Below are 18,441 nucleotides of genomic sequence, written 5' to 3'. Positions count from 1 at the left end.
CTGTACTGCACAACATCTCACACCAAAGCTTAGTATAACATTGGTTAGCAACTAACAACTAACGTCGTTATACCTATCTCATTCACTTAACCCATCCCCCAAGATATGTTTGACTCGACACACGATTTGGGAACACGTCACTTTCGTGAACACGCTGCCAAATCCACGCTCTGATACCACAATTGTAACACCCTATTTTTTTTTAAGTCACAGCGGAAGTCCTGTTTATAAAATATGACACGTAATATACACGACACCTGTATTACATTACATTAATATTATATCAAACATTAGAAGTCCGTTACATATATAAAAACCATGTGTTACGTTAAGCAAAGACACTAATAACAAAAGACACGACATCAGAGTTTCGACTTGTCAAACATATCATCCCGCATCCCATCTTCACCCTGGTATCTAACATGCAATCGTACTGAACCTGCAAGGGTGGAAATGTGGGGGAATTAGCACAACTGCTAAGTGAATGGATCTATCTAACAGATAAAGTTTAAGCATCAATCAGCAACCACATAAAAGTATGCTAACGTCCTAACAGCATACAAACAAAGACAACGACAATACGAGGATCGGTGGCTTGTACGAGCACACGACTCCTAGTTGTTCGGGCTAGAGTCTACCGATAGTCCTCGCTACTCGATTCACAGTATAGTCGTCCGGATGCAGGGGATGCGTCATTCAAACTATACTCCACAATCAGTAGCCTTTGGACCCAACCTCCCCAGGCTCGGTTGACCTCATACGAACTCTAACCTCTACAGGCCCGGTTAAGAGTCCCCAGCCTCCCCAGGCCCGGCTGGTGTCAAACACAGTGCACACATAAGATCATACAGTATCAACAACATGTAATAATTCACTAACATGTTAACCATTATCTAAACATGGCAATTATATATCTAATCATGGCAATCGGATATAATCACAGTCTAATAAAATAGAGTAAACGACAGTAGCGTGACTTGCTACTCAAACTCTATTCGGAGATAGACCCACTCACCGATCGCCAGCTTAACTCGGTAGTCTAATGTCACCGAGTCTTCTCCTTGTCAGTATCACCTGAGAATAAATACGGAACAAGTTAGTAAATCACGTCACATTTACTAACAATATTACACTATATATATATATATATATATATATATATATATATATATATATATATATATATATATATATATATATATATATATATATATGCATAGATACAACACTACCACTTTATACGATATGCATATATAAATATATATAAACATGTATATACAGATCACGCCACATTTTAACATTATAACATTATACGCAATATATATATATATATATATATATATATATATATATATATATACCCTAAACATGTCAAAACGAGCAGGTCATGAGCCATACGGGCGATAAAACAACACACACGAACCACAAAACAAAGGTACGGGCAAACAAGTTTCGGGCCACGTCAAGCCGTTGGCACCACGCGGGCGAATAACAGCAAAAGAGGGCTGCAAACAGCAGCTCCAGCTGAAAAATCGCAGCTGAAACAGTCCCGGGCAGCAGCAGAAAACAGTAGCAGCAGCTACGCTGTTGTCCCCCTCGGTTTCACCCACAAAATCGAGTTTCGAGCAGTTTAGGACCAATTTAAATGTTAACAATTAAGCACAACATATATATGCAATAAGTATATAACAATCCACAAGCTTAAACCAACACTCTAGATCAAGATTCAAGCAAAGAAATGCATACCCATATAGTCACAACCCAAATATAAAGCTAACAAATGGGTTATGAGTTCAAATGGGCAATCTAACCACTTAAATATTCACAAACAATACAAATGGGTCGGGTTAAACACCTATATGCACATCAAATGTATATCCGCTTATAAACATTTTTATATAATTTCAACATCTAAATCAAATACTAAATGGCATAACATACTACTTAAATTTACACGAACGGGTCGAGGTCCAAACAATTAAATTAAACCGTCCCGTATACCGAAAAACGACAACCACCGCTACCGGCCGCCAACCACCACCGATGGCCGCCAGCTGCAGCCGGCAGCGGCGGTCAACCGCCGGAAAAGAAGCAGCAACAGCAGCGAATCACTGCTGTCCACCCATGGTGCATCTCCAATTTTTGCTATTTCTTGCACTTTCAAGCCATAATCTAGTCCACGATAAATACCAACAATTACACTATCATAATCTAGCATAAATCAAGCACTTTCATCACTAATTTCAAAGATTCAAGCATCAATTCAACCATATAATTAACATTTATAAAAAAACTAACAAGAACCTCAAAATAAACAAGGATATAAACACAAATTGAAGACAAACCTTTACTAGATGTTAAAAGAAGCAAGAAACCATGAATGAAGCTTCCAATTTTTCATCACCATCTTCATAATTAAAAAGCTAGGGTTTTATGGTGGTGGTGGGTTTGGGTCGTGACAGAAAACGAGAGGGAGAGAGAGGAGGACCACCACAAATTTGAGCTTGTAATTTAATCTTCATCTTTCAATCTTCAATTAATCAAAACTAGAGTTTATGGATGTGTTTGTGTGTGTGTCGATTGAAACAAGGGAAGGGGAAACCAAAAAACACGTACAGTACCAAAATAAAACAAGGGGCAGTTTTTTTTTGCTCTTAAATGGGGATTAAATCTCATTCCTGATAAAACACGGGTATTTATCTGTTTTCAGAAACGCAACGTACCTCTTTCGAGAGCCCAAACGGAGTCCAAATTTAATAAATAAATAAGTTCTGTGACCCTAGTCACAAAACGAAACCATTGGACTAAAAATTAATTAAAACACTTAATAATTAATTAATTCACAAAAAATACACTTTAGAAACGCATAACGGACAAGAAGGGCAAAAAGGTAAATTACAACTAGGTTCGTTATCAGTATGTTACACAGGCGGCGAGTGGTAAGGTTTCATCCCTTCCACTCTGAATAACGCGGATCTGGTTCATGTGCTTTGGATCTTGCATTTTTTTCGTCGGTAAGCCTTCTCCTTGGTCTGGTCTTCATATGTGACGGAGGTCTCTTCCGGTAGCTTCCCCTTAGTCGGTTACAGGCGACGAACACTTTGTGTTCTGTGACTGGATTTGTGGGGTGACCGGAATTTTGGCCGGATTTCCGTCTTTTTGTACTATTTGGGGTTGTGATGGTGATTCTTCTTTCTTTCGTATCTTTTTTTTCAAAAATGGCGGTTTTGCTTCACCCTCTTCTCACCTCCTTGGGTCTGCTTCATTGGATGTGCTCGTCGGAGTTGAAATGTCCCGTTCTTATTGATTAAAAACGTTCCATATTAATTGATTTCGTCGCGAGGTTTTGACCTCTATATGAGACGTTTTTCAAAGACTGCATTCATTTTAAAACAAACCATAACCTTTATTTCATCAATAAAGGTTTAAAAAGCTTTACGTAGATTATCAAATAATGATAATCTAAAATATACCGTTTACACACGACCATTACATAATGGTTTACAATAAGAATATATTACATCAAAAATAAGTTTCTTGAATGCAGTTTTTACATAATATTATACAAGCATGGACTCCAAATCTTGTCCTTATTTTAGTATGCAACAGCGGAAGCTCTTAATAATCACCTGAGAATAAACATGCTTAAAACGTCAACAAAAATGTTGGTGAGTTATAGGTTTAACCTATATATATCAAATCATAGTAATAGACCACAAGATTTCATATTTCAATATACATCTCATACATAGAGATAAAATTCATTCATATGGTGACACCTGGTAACCGACATTAACAAGATGCATATAAGAATATCCCCTATCATTCCGGAAAATCCTTCGAACATGATAAAAACGAATTCAAAGTACTAAAGCATCCGGTACTTTGGATGAGGTTCGTTAGGCCCAATAGATCTATCTTTAGGATTCGCGTCAATTAGTAGATCGGTTTACTTGTGTCTATTTCGTAAAACATTTATAAAACTGCATGTATTCTCATCCTAAAATATTAGATTTTAAAAGTGGGACTATAACTCACTTTCACATATTTTTTTTACTTCGTCGGGAAGTAAGACTTGGCCACTGGTCGATTCACGAACCTATAACAAATATGTACATATATATCAAAGTATGTTCAAAATATATTTACAACACTTTTAATACATTTTGATGTTTTAAGTTTATTAAGTCAGCTGTCCTCGTTAGTAACCTACAACTAGTTGTCCACAGTTAGATGTACAGAAATAAATCGATATATATTATCTTGAATCAATCCACGACCCAGTGTATACACGTCTCAGGCTAGATCACAACTCATAGTATATATATTTTTGGAATCAACCTCAACCCTGTATAGCTAACTCCAACATTACTGCATATAGAGTGTCTATGGTTGTTCCAAATAATATATATACATGGGTCGATATGATATGTCAAAACATTTACATACGTGTCTATGGTATCCCAAGATTACATAATATATTAGAATACATGTATAATACAATATAAGTTAGCTAGGATATGATTTGTATAGAATTGTTAATATTTCCCGTAGCTACAAAAATAAAAAAATATTCAATCTTGTTTTACCCATAACTTCTTCATTTTAAATCCGTTTTGAGTGAATCAAATTGCTATGGTTTCATATTGAACTCTATTTTATGAATCTAAACAAAAAAAGTATAGGTTTATAGTTAGAAATATAAGTTACAAGTCGTTTTTGTAAGAGGTAGTCATTTCAGTCGAAAGAACGACGTCTTGATGACCATTTTGAAAAACATACTTCCACTTTGAGTTTAACCATGATTTTTGGATATAGTTTCATGTTCATAAGAAAAATCATTTTCCCATAAGAACAACTTTTAAATCAAAGTTTATCATAGTTTTTAATTATCAAACCCAAAACAGCCCGCGGTGTTACTACGACGGCGTATGTCCAGTTTTACGGTGTTTATCGTGTTTCCAGGTTTTAAATCATTAAGTTAGCATATCATATAGATATAGAACATGTGTTTAGTTGATTTTAAAAGTCAAGTTAGAAGGATTAACTTTTGTTTTGCGAACAAGTTTAGAATTAACTAAACTATGTTCTAGTGATTTCAAGTTTAAACCTTCGAATAAGATAGCTTTATATGTATGAATCGAATGATGTTATGAACATCATTACTACCTCAAGTTTTGTGGATAAACCTACTGGAAAAGAGACAAATGGATCTAGCTTCAAAGGATCTTGGATGGCCTGAAAGTTCTTGAAGTAGAATCATGACACGAAAACAAGTTCAAGTAAGATTTCCACTCGAAATAAGATTGTTATAGTTATAGAAATTGAATCAAAGTTTGAATATGAGTATTACCTTATATTAGAAAGATATCTTACTGTAAATAAGAAAGATTTCTTGAGGTTGGATGATCACTCTACAAGATTGGAAGTAAGCTAGCAAACTTGGAAGTATTCTTGATTTTATGAAACTAGAACTTGTAGAATTTATGAAGAACACTTAGAACTTGAAGATAGAACTTGAGAGAGATCAATTAGATGAAGAAAATTGAAGAATGAAAGTGTTTGTAGGTGTTTTTGGTCGTTGGTGTATGGATTAGATATAAAGGATATGTAATTTTGTTTTCATGTAAATAAGTCATGAATGATTACTCATATTTTTGTAATTTTATGAGATATTTCATGCTAGTTTCCAAATGATGGTTCCCACATGTGTTAGGTGACTCACATGGGCTGCTAAGAGCTGATCATTGGAGTGTATATACCAATAGTACATACATTTAAAAGCTGTGTATTGTACGAGTACGAATACGGGTGCATACGAGTAGAATTGTTGATGAAACTGAACGAGGATGTAATTGTAAGCATTTTTGTTAAGTAGAAATATTTTGATAAGTGTCTTGAAGTCTTTCAAAAGTGTATGAATACATATTAAAACACTACATGTATATGCATTTTAACTGAGTCGTTAAGTCATCGTTAGTCGTTACATGTAAGTGTTGTTTTGAAACCTTTAGGTTAACGATCTTGTTAAATGTTGTTAACCCAATGTTTATAATATCAAATGAGATTTTAAATTATTATATTATCATAATATTATGATGTACGAATATCTCTTAATATGATATATATACATTAAATGTCGTTACAACGATAATCGTTACATATATGTCTCGTTTCAAAATCATTAAGTTAGTAGTCTTGTTTTTACATATGTAGTTCATTGTTAATATACTTATCATGTTTACTTATCATAATATCATGTTAACTATATATATAACCATATATATGTCATCATATAGTTTTTACAAGTTTTAACGTTCGTGAATCATCGGTCAACTTGGGTGGTCAATTGTCTATATAAAACCTATTTCAATTAATCAAGTCTTAACAAGTTTGATTACTTAACATGTTGGAAACACTTAATCATGTAAATAACAATTTTATTTAATATATATATAAACATGGAAAAGTTCGGGTCACTACAGGAGTCCGGCGATCTGGCTGGTCTTTTTAAGAGGTGACTGTTGGACCTTTTAATGGGTCGGGCTAGTTTATTGGCTTGGGCTTTTTTCGGCTAGGTAGTTTGGGTTTTGTATGGGCTTGTTTGGTGTTGTGGGCTTTAGGTTCGCTTGGCCCTTGGCGGTTTAGTTGGGTTCGATCCCGCTCGCTCCATCTTCCTCGTCGCTGGTTTCGGTTCGGAACGGTCCGGTGTTGTTGCCGCCTTAGTGACTTTAGAGTTGTTAAGCGCCAAAAGATTGGTCTACTGGAGTAGTTTTCTCGGTTGGTGCCCGATCTTCCGGATGGTAGGGCTTTGACAGGTTAGGGTTTCCGAGCTGATTGTTGTTGGATTTGCTTGGTTGTGCTGACTAACGGGATTATGATTTGGGTTGCTGGTTGATGCGGTCTCGAGGTGGGTGTTCTTGGGTTGCCCGGTGAACAGTTTGGGTTCAATGTTATTTTTTAGGGGTTGATGCGGTTTGGTGGGTGAGCTCGTGGATTGTTGTTCGTCGATGCTGACTTCGATTCAGGTGATGACTTTTTTCAGGATTTGGTGGTCTAGACGGCGGTTACCTCAAGGAAGCATCAGCTTCTGTTCATCGTTTGTGGTTGTATCGGGGTTTTTTTCTCGATTATTATTGTTGTACTAATGTAATTGTAATAGGGTAACGTCAAACAGATTCACATCTGTCAATGTAACAACTCATGTAACGTCCTAGATCATCGGATCTGTTTTTATTTATTTATTTATAATAATTCGTTTTTCGAAGGAAAAAAAAAACTCCTTTTAGCTCATTATTTGACTGGTCAAATAAAAAACTACCACTTACCATGACTTCCATTCCCATTTTTCGACGAAATCCGACATGAGCTACCTACATCTCCCACCCCATAGCACCACCACCATCCACCAACGCCCGAATGTTAAAATATTGTTTCCTATTTGAGCAAAACATCAAAAAAAGAAAAATTGTTCAATCTAGTGAAAATCGAAACGTAGATCTGGGCAAAACCGGTGGTTGTTGTGCTTATTCATGTGGAGATCGGAGTTATCTATGTTGGTGGTTTTATGAATTTTGGTAAAAATTTCGTAGGTTTCATTTGATTTTCTTTGACTGATAACTTTATGAACTTTGATTTGAAGCTTCGGATTTATCTAGGTTTGGCAAGACATGAGTGAAGGTCAGAGAAGGGATGAGATGATTTATGTAAAATGACATTAAAAATCTCAAACCACATGTTAATATTTAACACAAAAAGTTAACTATCCTTATAGTGACATTGAACATTAGCGTAACAAGTGCAAATTATATGGACCATTCGTGTAAAAAAAAAAAAAAAAATAGCACAAAGACTACATTAGTAATTCGCCATAAACCATAGGACTATCCGTGTAATTATATCTTTTTATAATATTAGTATGTGGGCCAGGAAGTGGGATATCAAATACAGGAAAGAGTGGCAAGAAACATCAAACTCGAAGTTGTGATGTGGTCCAACGGTTGGTGGTCTGCCTCCTTTAGGGGAGGTTAGGAGTTCGACCCCTGTTGGCTACATATTAAAAACACAATTTCATCCCTGCCATTAAGTATCAATCCATGACATCTTTCTCATATCGTTTGGGGGGGGGGGGGGGAGGGGGGGGAGGGTAAAGGGGAGGGAGGTTTTACTTGGTCGTGCCCTTGGATCGGTTTCAAGGTTTCCTCCCGGGCAGCGTTGGGGGCGGGGTTATTATCGATGCATCGGCATAATCGAAACGGGAGATAATCGCAACGAGTGGTTTAGTCCTCCTATGGTGATCCCAATCGCTGTTCAGAAAAAAAGAAACATCAAACTCGGGTGCTTGTGTTTCATCATATTTGCCTCTCTTTGTTGCCTTTTCGAGTAGTATCCATTTTACTAATTATAAAACGGAGTTTGAAACTTTGAACTCATAAGACTTTTAGTAATGGAGTCGGAAAGAATACGTGCTTATACTAAGTTGGTATGCGCTATCTATAGTTTCTATTATATTGTTAAAATGATTTTTTCATTATTAGGCTAATTCATTTGTTAAGAAAAAACTAAAAAGAAAAAGAAAAAAATCTAAGCATGGTGGGTGAATTAAAAGTAAATCTTATTAATTAATTATTATTATTAAATCTTATTAATAATTATTTTAATTATTAAACTTAAATAGTTTTAAATTATTTTAATTAATTATTTTGAACTGAGTACGAGAAAGTATATAAAAGTTAAGCAGAAGGAAACCAATTTACATTTATATTTTGATTTACATTTTAAAATAAAATGACAACCAATATTATCTCTTGTGGTTGGATGTGGATTATTAAATATGCATTTTAGGTATTTGATGAAATGTTCAGCTGACGAGTTTCTTAGTCGGACTATGTGGTTCCACGGGTCATAAAATTAAATAACTTTAGCATTTACGTTCACTTAATACCTATCATTAAACTGTTTCGTTTAAACAAACCCGTGGTTCCACGGGTCATTTCACTAGTATATTATATATATATATATATATATATATATATATATATATATATATATATATATATATATATATATATATATATATATATATATATATATATATATATATATATATATATATATATAGTAAGCTAAGAAACCTCCTATGAACGAGCATATTGGCTCCCCTATAGAAGGTAAAACCTCGGGTAATCAAGCCCCTCGAACGCGAGACTGATACCGGGTGAATTGCGCATTATGCGCACCCTCTAGTCACACTTCATTTTTGTAACGTCCTCCCAATAGGGTCTGGAAGGAACGTCACTAATATCAAAACATACCAACATATTATAATAAACGAGAACAATACTAAATGATGAATTTAACTTTATTGAGTACGCAGCGGAAAATGAAATGTCGTTACAATGACAGGAATAACAATAACGTAAATGTTCACATGCAGAAGTAATAAATGTGATATCCCTTGATCCTATGTCCAAGTAGCATCACATAAGCAGTAAGTATAAGAACTTGAATCAAACAGCACCTGAGACAAAATATGCTAAAGTGTCAACCAAAAAGGTTGAGTGAAGTTCATAGGTTTAACAAAATTTTGACCGTTGTTTTAGACCACAAGATTTAGTTTGTAAAGTTGATCTCCCGCAGGATCAAAAAGTTATGCCAATGCGTGATATTTAGACTAAACGTTCAAGTTTGCCCCATGACAAGTTGTGTCTGTCCTTGTCGGTTTAATTTCATTATTAAGTAATACAATGACTTGGTCAAATGTATCGGGGACGTTACTCCCGATAGGCCTACCCCCAATAATTAAGCATGCCGCAGCAATTAAAAATATCACTGTAGGGACTTAGTCGGACATAGCCGGGTATAGCATAGTTTAACAATTTGGTACTTGTGTCTAAAGTGTAAAAAGTAAAAATAGCATGTGTCTCACCCCAAGTAAAAGTAAGTAAGTTTGCTAGCAATTAAAGAGGGGCTATGAATTCACCTTAGTAAGTAGAGAGAGTGTTATTCCTCGGAATAAAGAGTTGAACGAGTGAGCAGGAAAGTCAACCTATTGACATTTAAGAGTAGTTAAGTGTTTTGCCCATGTTTAAGTTTAAGTATGTGTTTAAGTATAGTTTGTTTTACTAAGTTTCTATTCCTAGTAAGTTACTATTTTTATAAAGTTTCCATTTTTAGAAAGTTTCTTATTTTACTAAGTTTCTATGACTAGAGAGTTTCTACTTTTATCAGTGTTTTCCATTTTAGGATACTTGTCGTATTAGATAAGCTTCCAATCACCCCTTTCCATTCGAATGGCTAATTTAGATCTAGGGGCTTGAGCCATAGGACCCTTTAAATCGGAAATCCAAACCCTCTGCCTAGAATCTCATAGAAACCATTCGTCAAGAAAGTTCGAAGATCTATACATCTCTAATACATATCCCAAAATGTTTTTATGTTACAATATAAGTAGTAGGTTATAGGTGCTAGTAATAGTAATAGTGTATACATGTTATTTATTTTATTTTTAATTGCATATAATTTATAACATTATTTACATATTTCGGTAAAAATAATAACCGAAGTAAAAAGTAAAAAGTAAAAAGTAAAAAGTGAAAAGTAAAAAAAATAAAAAGCAAGAAAAGAATACTTACTAGTAGTAATTCTTCAAAGAGAGAATGAGAGAAATTTTGGTGTGAGTTTGAATGAGAAATGAGGGGTATTTATACTTGAAAAAATTAGGTAAAAAGAATAAAATAATTAAAAGAAAAAGAAATATTTAATTCTTAATGGGATTTTAAAATTAAAAAGTATTAAATGTTAGGTCATGGGATAATGCACAAAATAAAATAATAAAAGTAGTTTTTCAATTTAAAATTTTTAATTAAAAAGTAATTTATTTATTTATTTATTTTTTATTTATTTTAAGGATTTTTTTATGTAAATAAACAAATTTATTTAATGTTTTTCCAAGAATATTTGTCAATAATATTTTTTTTTTATTTTTTTTTATTTAATTAATAAATACAAATTTTGCATAAAAATAATAAATAATTCGGTATTTTGTATTTTTAATAATAATTATGATTTTAATTATTAAACTATAGTTTTAGTAAGTTTCTAAATATTATTACATTTATATATAATTGGATTTATTATATAGTTAAATATATAATACATTAACTAAATAATAAAAGTGATACAAAATTTATATACTTAGTTAAATTATGTCAAATTATATAAATTAATAATAAATTATTTATTTAAGCGTACATTGTTGACTAAAAATTACTATTCGGTCAATATTTAATTGTATATAACAACCCTTAATACATATAGTCAGACATATAACCCTAGGGTTAATTCAGTAATTTAGAAGTCGAAAAGTGAGGGTTGTTACAATTTTTGAACAATTTGGCATAACCAGAAATTGAACCCGGGTAGTGTGCTTCATTGGACAACTCGATGGCCACTCAGGCAAACATGAATGGTTATTTGCGCTAAATATTCAATAATGAATATTCAATTATTTAAACTTTTGAAGTTTCACAATGCTATATATACTTTTACTTTCTCAAAAATGTTATATATATATATATATATATATATATATATATATATATATATATATATATATATATATATATATATATATATATATATATATATATATATATATATATATATATATATAGAGTGAGTGAGTGAAGAGGAAGTATAAATCTTTTTCACCGGGGCCGAAATATTTTTAAAAACGTAGCAACTTATTTTGGGGGGAAATATGAAGGTTTGCACAAAGATTTTTGGGCAAAATGGAAGTTTTGGGAGCAAAATATAGAGACTTTTGAATAGAAAAAATTTACTGTGAACAAAATCGAAAAATTCAAAATTTTTACATTAAAATTTTTAAATCACCGAGCAGGTGGCCCCCTGCTCCAAGTGGATTGCTATTGAGGTCGCCTTGAGCTCACTCTTGAGAGTACCAATGACATTCTCATTTCCTAAACTCGAACCCACCTGCTCGTTTTTCCCATCGTCAGTATTTGTACAACACAAAACCAAAGTCTCTTTTAGTTATTTACCACACACACACACACACACACACACACACACACACACACACACACATATATATATATATATATATATATATATATATATATATATATATATATATATATATATATATATATTACTACACAAAACCAAAGTCTCTTTTAGTTATTTACCATATATATATATATATATATATATATATATATATATATATATATATATATATATATATATATATATATATATATATATATATATATATATATATGGAGAAGATCTAGTGAGAACTTTTTTAGTGTGAGAACTCTAAGAACTCCAAATAGACTGAAATTCGAGCAAAAAAAGTGGCGGACGAGCAAAAAAAGAAAATTCGAGCAAAAAAATTGGCGGGCGAACAAAAATCAAAACACGGACGAACAATTACTTCATGGTAGAGCAATTTTGTGAGATATGAAAATGTAGAACACAACTGGTAGAACAGAAAAATGTCGAACATGTTCGAATTTTCAAAATTTTTTCAAATTGGACCTGATTTTCTTCTAATTATAGTTTTGTAGAACATAAATAAGTTCAAATTTCTCCAAATTAGTTTGAATTTCACCATTTTTGTTCGAATTTCGCACGTTCTACATCAAAATCAACCTTTTTTTTATTTAGCCCGATTTAGAGTTTAGGGTTTAGGGTTTTGAGTTTACGGAGTAGTAAACCCAAAACCCTAAACCTAAACTCTAAACCGTTCGTGTAAAAAACTCATTCTAAACCCTAAATCTAAACCCTAAATCCTAAAATCTAAACCCTAAACTCTAAAATCTAAACCCTAAAATCCTAAATATAAACCCTAAATCTAAACCATAAACTCAATTTGATAAAAAAATGGTGTAGAACAGGTGTAGAACAGCATGTTCTACATGTTGTTCTACATGTTATTCTACATAAAATGTAGAACCAAGCCTAAAGCATCAAAATGAAAAATTGTTCGACCATCTTCATTTTTGTTCGGCCGCCAAATTTTTTTGCTCGACTAAGTGTCTCACGGTTCTCAATCAAAAAAAGTTCTCATTTGATCCCTCTACTATATATATATATATATATATATATATATATATATATATATATATATATATATATTAACTACTCACAATATACACACACATTAACTTAACATTTATCACACAAATTCAACTGTTCTTTACATTCCAAAAACATTCAAGATGTGAAAAAAAAAAAAAAAAAAAAAAAAACTCATCATAATCATAATCCAAATTAAATCTTCAACTACCTCATTCACAAACTCATGATATGTTTTAACATCCGATTCGTAAATTTGTCCCTCCTCAATAGGGTCAAGTTCCAACCCGCAACAAACATACGGGTTTTGCGACTTTTTCACAAATTAAACAATGGATATAATATGTCGTATTTTAGTTACAACTAGTGGAGGAGCCCTCGCTCTGCGTCGGGACTCCGTTTTGAATATAATTTGTTTTGTTTGGTTCGTAAAATTATTTCGTGTTTAATGGTTATGTCGGTTAAACCTATCCCAAGTCGTATGAAAATTTAAAGGCGGTTAAAAATTTAGGTGAATTTGTTGGGGAGTTTCATGAAAAATAAAGAAGTTACGATTTGGCCCTTGAACTTTAACTTTATATCCCTATGGAGTTTACATTTTTTACCCTAGGAATTTACATTTGTTGAATATTGTAAACCCGTCGGTATAACTTCATTATAGCACGATATTTATAGAGTACATACGCAACCCTAATTCTCTAAAAACCCTAATGGACCAAGCCCACAATCGGACTAGGGCCAATCTACATAATCCATCTAACACTCCCCCGCAGTCCGAACGGCGAAATCGCGAAAGTGCGGACTGAAAAGAAAACAATAAACATAAATAGATTAAACAAAAACAATTTTCTCTCTAATTTGTTGTATCGAATTGATTGATATCGCTGATTGGTTGCGTTGATTGACTGCGTTTCCTTTTCCGTAACGTATTTTTTTTTACGTCGTGGCTTGTTTGCCTAAGGATTGAGCAGAACTTGAGCTTTAAACTTTACCGCAATACAATCTTCTTCAACGCTGCAAAACAAGAGAGTTATTTTTTTTTGTATATTCTTTTTTTTTCGGGGTTTGGAACCTAGTCCAGCTAGGCGCTCAGCCCCACGCCGATTCTTTATTACTAATAGAGAAAATAAAAATAAAGATAAAAAGATATATTGACTTCGATTAAGGTGCCGTTTGGTTCGAGTATTTGAAATCCCAGGATTTGAAATCCTGAGGGATTTCAAATCCTGGAGGATTTCAAATCCTGGGATTTGAAATCCTGTTAGATGTTTGGTTGACAGTTTTTATACTAAGGATTTCAGAATCAATGACAAAATTACCCTTTAATAAAAAATGTACTACATCATTATTGTTAGTGATGTATTTTAACAAGTGATGTATTTTAATTTAATGATTAAAGTATGTAGCTTGTATGGGCTTCTGCCCATTTAGACTTGTGCCATTGTATCCTTCGTGATAATTAATGGTATATTGACAATTACTTGAAACCAAACAATTACTTAAGCATATAAGCATATAAAGCCATGGAAACAAATAAGCATACATGTATAACAAGCATTCATTATATTATATAATTATATAATAAATATATATAAGAAATTGAAGTATCCTTAAAAAGTGAGTCTCGTTCAATGACCAAAATTACTAGATTAAACTGAAAATCAAGCAAAATACAACATTAGAAACAAATATATTATAATTATTACCTTGAATTTGATAGTGAATCCATGAATGGAGCGTAATTTTGTGTGAGGAAAGAAAAGAGCAGTCGCGGGTTTGGTGTAGAACTAGGTTAGGGTTGTGTGGGAAAGAAAAGAGCAGGTGGGTTTTGTTGTGATGAAGGGTATTTTTGTCACATTTGGGTCCTTGAAACTTCCGTGTTTTTTCAGGAATTGAAATCCTCCCAACTCTTGAAGGATTTAAGAATCCTTCCTTTATAGGATTTAAATTACAAATCCCTTACCAAAACCTTCAACTAACGTATCATTTCATAGGATTTCAAATACAAATCCCATGAAATCCCATGAAATCCAACCAACCAAACAGCCCCTAAGAATTTAGGAGTTTCGAGGATTCAATGATGATATGCATGGTGTACTTTTTGTTTTGACGATACGTTTGAAAAACAATATTCTTTTGCGTGAATGGTAAATAGAGTAGGTTGGATGCATATGGCCATATGGGTCTTGAGACGTTATTTAGGTGGAGCGGACGGAAAAAAATAAAGAAATAAAAAGTGAGGCGGTGGGATAGATGCAAACGGAGATGTACAAAAGTAGGTGAGGCGGCGGTGGTAGATTGTCGTGGTATGATAGGGTAATTTTGACGGGCGGTATAGAGACGGCGGTTCAAGGCGGCCGCCTAGGTCTCAGGATTAGACCTAAGCTCTGATTACCATGTTGAATATTGTAAACCCGTCGGTATAACTTCATTATAGCACGATATTTATAGAGTACATACGCAACCCTAATTCTCTAAAATCCCTAATGGACCAAGCCCACAATCGGACTTGGGCCAATCTACATAATCCATCTAACAACATTTGGCGCCCTAAAGTTTATAATGGTTCTCAATGTTTAGTGTGGTTTCATTATGGGTACAACCTTTTTGCACGACGTATAAACGATTAAAGCATGGGGAAGAACTATTCGTAAAGTCTTTGTATTTTAGAGATGTAGAGAATATATATATATATATATATATATATATATATATATATATATATATATATATATATATATATATATATATATATATATATAATGAGTTACGTAGTTAATTTATAATAAGAAAAAAAGTTAAATAATAATAAAGTGAAAAATTATGTGGTTGATTTTAATAATAATAATAATAGTAATGATAATGAGAATAATAATAATAATAATAATAATAATAATAATAATAATAATAATAATAATAAATAGTTGTTAGTTAGTTAAAATTATGGGATCGATTTATAATGAATGAGAAGTGTAATGGTTAAAGTATAAAATGTTAAAACTATGTGGTAAGTTTGTAAAAACTATAAAGTTAAGTGTTATAAAGAGCGGGATTGAATTGTGAAAATATAACAAGTTTGAGGGGTGTTTGTGAAACTATTGAGGGCTACTATTCATTTGCTCTATATCATTTAGATATATAGTTGTTAGTTAGTTAAAATTATGGGATCGATTTATAATGAATGAGAAGTGTAATGGTTAAAGTATAAAATGTTAAAACTATGTGGTAAGTTTGTAAAAACTATAAAGTTAAGTGTTATAAAGAGCGGGATTGAATTGTGAAAATATAACAAGTTTGAGGGGTGTTTGTGAAACTATTGAGGGCTACTATTCATTTGCTCTATATCATTTAGATATATAGAGTAATGTATTACGGAGTATAATATAAACTTATTTTAATTAATTATAAAAGTATTATTATTTTAGTAATTGATTTTTTTTTATCATAATTATATTATGGTGGGACCTACTTTTTTAGGGAATGGTGTTACAGATGTAGTGAAATTTGTCTCATTTTGTCCTAGGAGGTAGGGAGGACAAAAAGACGCGTACTTGATGGGTGAATTCGAAACTCGACATTTTTGGGGCGGGTTCTGGTCGAGTATTCGGGTCATAGGCCGAGTATAGGGATGATTTTAATTTTTTTGCGGATTCGAGTAGGGAAATAGGTTTAGATACAAACTCGCATATCTGACCCGTGTACCCATATACCCGACCCAAAGGAGATTTTAAATTCACTATTAAGAATAATAAAAATTAATAGTAATAATAATATAAGTTACAATGTGCTATTGCACTATTGTTCGATATTTATATATAGTCATTTAGATTTATTACTTATCTTAAGAGCATTATTGAACCAAAAATTGAAACAGATGAACAATGAATGAGAATGACTAACAAAGGAGATATTAGATACCAGTTAGAAAACCCGATAAACCTAGAACTAGTAAGTAAATGGGGATCCCCATTTACACGTAAGAAACCCCGATAACCCGACATTTAGTAAGTAAATGGGACCCAACGGGTATGAGTCCGGATTTGGAACATAGTTTCTTAATTGGGTTCGGGTCTTGGATTATCTAAACCCGACCTGATGTCATCCCTACTAGGAGGACAGGCAAATGTGGCGCTAATGTAACAGTCTATATAAAAACACGCTCTACGTTAACAATGCATTTTACGAAATGATTTCATTGTTGGGAGTGATCTAAGTCTAAAAATGCACTTACGATTTTACACAAGCATGGTCGGAGCTTTTCAGGGGCAAAGAGGGGTTGTGGCCCCCTGCAATAAAATGAAACTTGTTTTTCTTTGAGTTATGAACGTTTATGATTTTGAATCAACTAAATCGAGGTTCATTTAAAGAAGATACAATCAAAATGGTGATGACTTGCAAAATTTGTGATATGTCACTGATTTGTTACATCTCCTTTATACGAGTTCAAATTTAGTTGTTTTAAAAATTCACACGCTCGTAACTCAAAGGTCTACAAATTTCTATTTTATGGTAACTTTAAGTTCAGATTCTCTCGATCGGGAGAGACCATATTTTGTCATCGATATGACGATATTATTATTACCTTTTTAACAACAATTTGAGATCATTCAGGGAGAACTAAATCACCCACACGATCATCTCAGTAGTTGCATAATTCAGACCAATCTAATGTATATATTTGATATTGGATTACTTATACTTACTAGTATTTTTGTTTACAAAACAAATGTATAATGCCACGTCATTTTACAAGGGAATGACGTTTAATAGATATTTTAACAAGAAATATGTTAGACTTGGATAAATTTTACATAAGATTTTTACAAAATGACCTGATATAAGAAGTTATTAACGATGGAATACACAATTATGTAAGATTTATGTGTAACATCCCGCGTTTTTTCGTTAAATTTATTTTTAACACTATCTTTTTTTTAAATAATACCTTTCGTTATTTAAATTCGTAGTTTCCGTTGACAAACGTTCATAATATTCTCGTTATTTAATTATAACATCACTTGTTTACTTGAGCGTTTTTAAAATATTCGTTTGGTTAATTCCCGCACCCGCTTTGAAACTTGAGGGACCGAGGTTGCCAAGTGAGCAAACTAGTTGACTAGGTCAACTAGTCAACCCACCTCATCCACCCATTCACTTCCACTCACCTCCTCATCTCTTTCTCTCCTTTCTCATCTTCCATTTTTGAACTCAAACACCCATCTTCACAAAATCATCATCTAAATCCGAATCAAGAAGCAAATATCAAAACAAATTACATATTCGGGATCCTCTCTTTATCCTCTACATTTTGGTACCAATTTCATCTCGTTTGGGTAA

At 32.8% G+C, this 18,441-nt stretch overlaps 1 long non-coding RNA gene across 1 annotated transcript; it reads right to left on the bottom strand.

Annotated features, from left to right (window-relative positions):
* Positions 1–247: 247 nt before the first annotated feature.
* Positions 248–2,590, bottom strand: LOC139851623 (uncharacterized). Its single transcript, XR_011760673.1, has 3 exons — positions 2,346–2,590; positions 1,016–1,074; positions 248–439 (listed from the first exon to the last, which is right to left on the bottom strand). It is a non-coding gene; the product is annotated as an uncharacterized lncRNA (long non-coding RNA).
* Positions 2,591–18,441: the final 15,851 nt, after the last annotated feature.

The sequence above is a fragment of the Rutidosis leptorrhynchoides genome, chromosome 6 (genome assembly GCF_046630445.1).
Source record: "Rutidosis leptorrhynchoides isolate AG116_Rl617_1_P2 chromosome 6, CSIRO_AGI_Rlap_v1, whole genome shotgun sequence".
Classification (NCBI taxonomy): domain Eukaryota; kingdom Viridiplantae; phylum Streptophyta; class Magnoliopsida; order Asterales; family Asteraceae; genus Rutidosis; species Rutidosis leptorrhynchoides.
The sequence above is the reverse complement of the archived record's forward strand: the minus strand, read 5'-3'. Positions and strand labels throughout refer to the sequence as shown.